Genomic DNA, 6,294 nt, shown 5'->3' with positions numbered 1-6,294 from the left:
ACTGCCTCCCAGTAAACCCAGTGAGTACGTGTGTGAAGTGTGCAGATGACATCTGTTCATATTTAGACATCTCTGCACCAGAAGACTTGAATTAGCTGTCAGGCATTCATCAGAGACATTTTATTGTAACGCCACCGATCCACCGTTATCTAGCATGGTCTCACTCATATTCATGCCTACTGGCCCCAGATATAGACCATCCAGCAGCGATCAGCTGTTTGTGCCATAGACGCTTATATTTATACTGTAAAGACTCACTTTTTTTTCCCCTCCTTCCATTTTTGCTGAAAAGTTGTGTCTGTAAGATGGAAATGCCCCCAGCATAATCATTAGCTTTCATCACTCGTTCACTGAGGGTCACAGAAAAAGCACTTTACACACGAAGCAGCCTCCCAGTCAAACAATCACTTTCCCCCTCCCTCCTCCTTCCTCTCCCCCTCCCTCTTCATCGCACTGTGTGTTGCTTTAACACAGTCCTCCTTCGTGCAATGTACTAGAAGAACGGTCCAGCCCATTTCTTTCTTTCTTTTCCCCTCACCAGGTGACTAGGGAACCCTCACCTGATCTAAGCCTCAGTGGGGAAGGTGTCCCAGGCTAAGCACCTGACTGACAGGAAGTCCGAAATGGTAAGGGATTTCAGTTTTTTCCATTTTGTGTATAGGCTCGGGGAAAAGCTTGTGCATTGTGTGTCCGGGGGGGATGGGAGGGGGAAAAGCATGTGATTTTAAGCCTCAGGTCCTGCTTCTTTCTGTGGAACCTGTGCAATGCCTGGGATAGGAAGGGTGTGTGCGCGGTTATTATGCGTGTATGTGTGCAGAGAAGGGAATCCTGCCTGTTTCGTTCTGAAGTGCCGGGAGGCTCCCAGGCACTCGCTACCTTTGCTGCTGTAATCAGGTGTCTGTAACCATGGAGAAAGGGCTGGAGCCCAGGCAGACAGAGGAGAGGAGGAAGGCGTGGCTGGCTCCGGCGATCCCTCACTTTCACCACTAAAGCACCATTAGGTCACCAGTAGATCGCAGAATATTCATTCCCTGCTTGCTGATTTCGCCTTCCTTCAGCTGTTGGTTGCTGAGCCTGAAATCATCTTGCCGGTACTTTATTTCCCCCGCAGGTTAGAGAGGAACTTCAGCTCAGAAAGGCACCAGTGAGAGAAAAACAGCCTTTAGGGTTGAGATAACTTTGATGTCAGATCTAACGCAGACCTGTAACTGAGCATTTTCAGCTGTAGCTCGAGGCAAGTCTCATTCAGGTGCAGTGGGGATTTTTCCTATTCTCTGAGGGCTTTTACAATGGAGGGTTAAGTGATTTTTCCCAAGATCACAAGGAGCAGCAGTGGGATTTTAACCGTGATTGATCTGGTTCTTAGCCTGAGGCTTTAACCATTAGGATTCTCCTCCAATTCAGTGCTCAGTAACAAAATACTTTCAGAGAAAGAGCCACAGAATCAGTGAATTAAAGGAGGGTTCAGAAACTGCCTTTCTGTCACTAATGCTTCTTCTGCGGCACTTATTACACACCTAGGACATTGGCAACAGATTTTCATACCGCTATTTCGTTGTTCCGGTTCTGGAATCCAAGAGAGTAGTACAAGATGGGGGGTGGGGAGATGAGAGATCCAGGCACACCATCCAGAAGAGAGACTTCGGTTTGATAGTGTCTGATGATCTCAAGATAGTGAAACAGTGGTCTGAGCTGGAGGGTGCAGGAGGAAAGTCAGAGCCATCAGCTCTAGAGGCTATACCTCTGCCAGGGATCCAGAGAACGGCACACAACATCTTGCAAGGTCTGCATCAAAAGGCATTTCAGACGTATTCCTAGTGGACATTTTTTTTAAGGGTTGGGTTATTAGGTTAGGGTCAGCTGCAGCTGTCATCTTCCATGTTAGCTGCAAAGAGGAAAAGGAAACAATTTGGTGCAGTTCAACAAGAAAAGGATCCAGTTCATCAAGACCAAGAATCTGGATAATTAAAACAATGTTCCAGATCCACAAGAAAAGGATCCAGCTGAACAGGAGAGGAATCTAGATCAACAATAGAATGTTCCAGATCCACAAGAAAAGGTTCCAGATCCACAAGAAAAGGATCCATACCAATAAGAAATTTCCCAATCAACAAGAGAAGAATCCAGATCACAAAGATAAGCTTCCAGATCCACAAGGAAGGGTTACAGATCAACAAGAAACAATTCAAAGCTGGCAATGTGGCTTGATCTGGCAAGAACATGAGCATTTTGTATAGCCCAAAGAGTAGGATAGACATGGAAGATATAATAGACACATCAACTCACCTCAAAGATATAAGCCAGGCACGAGTGCACTTTCAGAGGAAAGAAAGATCTAGAAAACGAGGTCACAGTATGATACTCTAAGGGGATTAACTCAAAAGCAGCACTGGAAAACATTCCTTCATGGAAAAGGTATATCAATGTCAATAAAAGACTTGAATACCCACTATATACCCTTTCAGGTTCAACGTGGGTCACAAAATTCTAAAGTTTGATAATAGTATTTCTTAATGTCCCGATAGTGGTTTCAAAACAACGTGGTAGTGATTATTTATATATAATGGAGGAAAAAGCCTCTGTAACCCCGGTCAAAAAATTGTTGTTGTATGACTCACGGGGTGAATTCTTCATTGGCTAAAAACCTCCTTTCAGTGTTTGCAATTTACATAAGTACATAAGTATTGCCATACTGGGAAAGACCAAAGGTCCATCGAGCCCAGCATCCTGTTTCCAACAGTGGCCAATCCAGGTCACAAGTACCTGGCAGAAAAACAAAGAATAGCAACATTCCATGTAGAACCCCAAAGAGTAGCAAGATTCTAGAATTCTAAAGAATAACAAGATTCCATGCAGAATTTCAAAGTGTAGCAAGATTCCATTCAGAATCCCAAGTACATAAGTACATAAGTATTGCCATACTGGGAAAGACCAAAGGTCCATCGAGCCCAGCATCCTGTTTCCAACAGTGGCCAATCCAGGTTACAAGTACCTGGCAGAAAAACAAAGAATAGCAACATTCCATGTAGAACCCCAAAGAGTAGCAAGATTCTAGAATTCTAAAGAATAACAAGATTCCATGCAGAATTTCAAAGTGTAGCAAGATTCCATTTAGAACACCAAAGAGTAGCAAGATTCCATTCAGAATCCCAAGTACATAAGTATTGCCATACTGGGAAAGACCAAAGGTCCATCGAGCCCAGCATCCTGTTTCCAACAGTGGCCAATCCAGGTCACAAATACCCAGCAAGATCCCAAAAATGTACAAAACATTTAAATTTATATGTTATACAATTGTTACTTATTCATATATAACTTAATGTTGAAGCATAAAGCCCTTATCTTACTTGTCCGACGGGGTCCCGTTTCGCCATTTCGGTTTTATCAAGGAAACAGACCTCGTGCTTATGCTGATATTACTGATAAAGCGTGACTCCTCTTTGCTGTTCTCTGCAAAATGTGATAATAGGTAAAATAAATCTATAGAATAAATCAACATACCCCCATGGTCTGGGTATTACATAATGTGATGGATGCATGGAATGGAGTTCTAGTGGAGGTCATGGTGACAAAAATTGTAATTGAATTTCAAAAACCCTGGGATAAGCACTCAAAAACAAAAAGAGCTAGTGGATGATCAAGCCAACCTACCGAATGAAAAAAAAAACAGTCTGCACCTGAAAAGCCGTCTTAATACTTAAATACAGCACTTTCCCATTAAACTTAATTATACACAGCAAAATAGAAGGAGGAAGGTAACTCAGAGGATAAAACATAAACAGAACTCTGTTTAAAAAAAACGTCAATACATCTTCAGTCAGAAAATCCTTCTTAGAACATCTTGAATGACAACAATTTACAAGACATTAAAAACTGAACCACAAATATCACATTTCAGTGTACTTATAGAAAATCAAAAACTGCGCTAAACAGGTCTTCAGTAAGTCAAAGTGATTTTTGAAAAGAATCCTGATGTGACTCCACGTTTCGCTGCAATTCTGCCTCAGAGTTATTTAAACAAACTCCATAGCTGCTTCAAATCTGAAAAATATCAAACCTCATAAAAAAAAAAAAATATATATATATATATATATATAATTTGCACCTCTGACGTTCTGAAGCTGACTGCCATGAAGTTGAAACCTGGTTCGTAATGTCTGAAGCCTTCCGGTGACATCACCGTGTTGCCTGGGAAACCGCGACACGTCTCAAGCACGGGCGCTATGAGTTCACACCACCATCTCCATCCCCTCCCAGTTCAGCAGTCCGGCCCCCCCCTTCAGAGTTGCAGGACGCCCCCCCCCCCCCTCCCCTTCAAGTGGCAGGACACCCCCCTCCCCTTCAAGTTGCAGGATGCAACTCCCTCCCTCCATCCCGCCCTTCCGGAAACAGGAAATGAGGACGGGACCAGAGGCAGAGCTCAGACAGATGGGAAGGCAGTCTGTAGCGCTGCTCGCCTTCAATGCTGACGCCGGACCCCAAGGTAACAATTTTTAAATTACAGCCAGCAAGCAGGAAGGCGAGGGGCTGCCAGAGGACAAGTCCTGCTTGCACTTCGAGGGAGGGAGGCGCGGGAGCGTTGAATTCGGAGGAGAGGGGGCATGGAACTCGGAGGGGAGTGGAGGGAGGGGGGCGTCCTGTAACTTGAAGAAGAGGGGGCGTCCTGCAACTCGAAGGGGAGGGGGGGCTGTCATGCAGCTTGAAGGGGAGGGGGCCGTGGAACTCAAAGGGCAGGAGAAGGGGGTCCTGCAACTCAAAGGAGAGGGGTTCCTGCAACTCGAAGGAGACGGAGGGAGGGGGGCTGGAACTCAGATGACAGAGAGGGACAGAGGGAGGGAGGGGGCCATGGAACTCGGACAACAGACAGGGAGGTAGGGAGGGGGGGCGTGGAACCTTGCTAGCACCCGTTTCATTCCTCTATGAAATGGGCCTCTTTTACTAATATATATATATATATATATATATATATATATATTGCAAAAGCTGCAGTGAAATAAAAGTACCCCTCGTTAATGTATCTATATGTATGTATGTATATATATATATATATATATATATATATATATATATATATATATATATATAAAGGGGTACTTTTATTTCACTGCAGCTTTTGCAATATTGTACATGATCTATCCAGTCCACCTTTATAGTTTATAGTTCATGGTTTATTTGCACTTACTATACTGCCCAAGCTAAGTTGCAGATCTGGGTGGTTTACAGCTAAAAACAGAAAAAAATCAGAAAAGAACTACAATATTTGATAGGATAGACAGTATTACTCACTCAGCAGTAGCACAATCAGTCGCAAGGTGAAGGGGAAATAGGGGAAGGGGAGAGAGACAGTACTTAGATCAAGAACCAGGGAGAGGGGAGGATTGTAACAGTGCAATATGACAACCCAACTCTTTATGTGATTAATTGAAAGCCTGTTCGAAAAACCAAATTCTCAAAGCTTTTTTTAAAGTTCTTAAAGGAAAGTTCAGACCATCTCAACAACGGAAGAGAGTTCTACTGGGCAGGAACAGAGATGAGAGGAGAGGTGACGGAGACAAAAAAATGCCCAGACAGAAATGGAAGTGTCAGCACACACAGCACTTATTCTTCAGGCCTAAATATAGCCTCACAAATATTACTAGTACATGGGATTTTTGTAAGGTTCATATTTAGGGGGCAGAGGAACAGGTGCGGGATGTGCACTCTTACTTTCAATTTTGCTTAGACACGCACACGTGTTTTACTTCCCATCTGTCTTTAAAACGTGCAGGCATTTCCTTACACTTGTAAAAGAAAACACAACCAGTAGGTCAATGTGGAAAAATTGACAAGAAATCCTCTCCATTAAACCTTCTATGCTGCCCCCGACCTGGTGAAAACAACACTTTCATCTGTGCATTGTGAAGGAATACTTAATGATCTCATTTTAATGCATTTCAATACAATTTGAAGCCATCTGTTTTTGTCACTAACCTGAAGGTGAGCCCTTGGGCAGGTCCATCCGGAGGCCAGAGTCCCTTATGGCAGCAGACAAGTCACTGGGTCACCTGAGTCTGGCAAGGAAGCAAGGGTCTGGAGCTGGCTTGGTAGGAACTAGAGAGTTGCACGGGGACAGAAATCCTACCCATCCCCGCCCGTCCCTGCTGGAATCTTACCCGTCCCCACCCATCCCCGCTGGAATCTTACCCGTACCCACCCATCCCCGCAAAAATTTAAACCATCCCAACCCGTCCCCACCCGTCCCCGCAAGAATTTAACCCATCCCCACCCATCCCCGTAAGAATTTAATAGTACATA

The 6,294-nt window shown here is 44.1% G+C and overlaps 1 protein-coding gene across 1 annotated transcript in view; it reads left to right on the top strand.

Annotated features, from left to right (window-relative positions):
* The first annotated feature begins 544 nt into the window (after nt 1-544).
* The window catches only part of SEMA4B (semaphorin 4B), a 348,493-nt gene continuing 342,743 nt past the window's right edge, over nt 545-6,294 (top strand). The window contains exon 1 of the mRNA XM_030189671.1: nt 545-626. The gene's annotated coding sequence lies outside the window, so the exon portion shown is untranslated. The remainder of the gene's footprint in view (nt 627-6,294) is intronic.

Source organism: Microcaecilia unicolor, chromosome 1, assembly GCF_901765095.1.
Source record: "Microcaecilia unicolor chromosome 1, aMicUni1.1, whole genome shotgun sequence".
In the NCBI taxonomy this organism is placed as follows: domain Eukaryota; kingdom Metazoa; phylum Chordata; class Amphibia; order Gymnophiona; family Siphonopidae; genus Microcaecilia; species Microcaecilia unicolor.
Note: the sequence above shows the minus strand (reverse complement) of the source record. Positions and strands in the feature narration are given on the sequence as shown.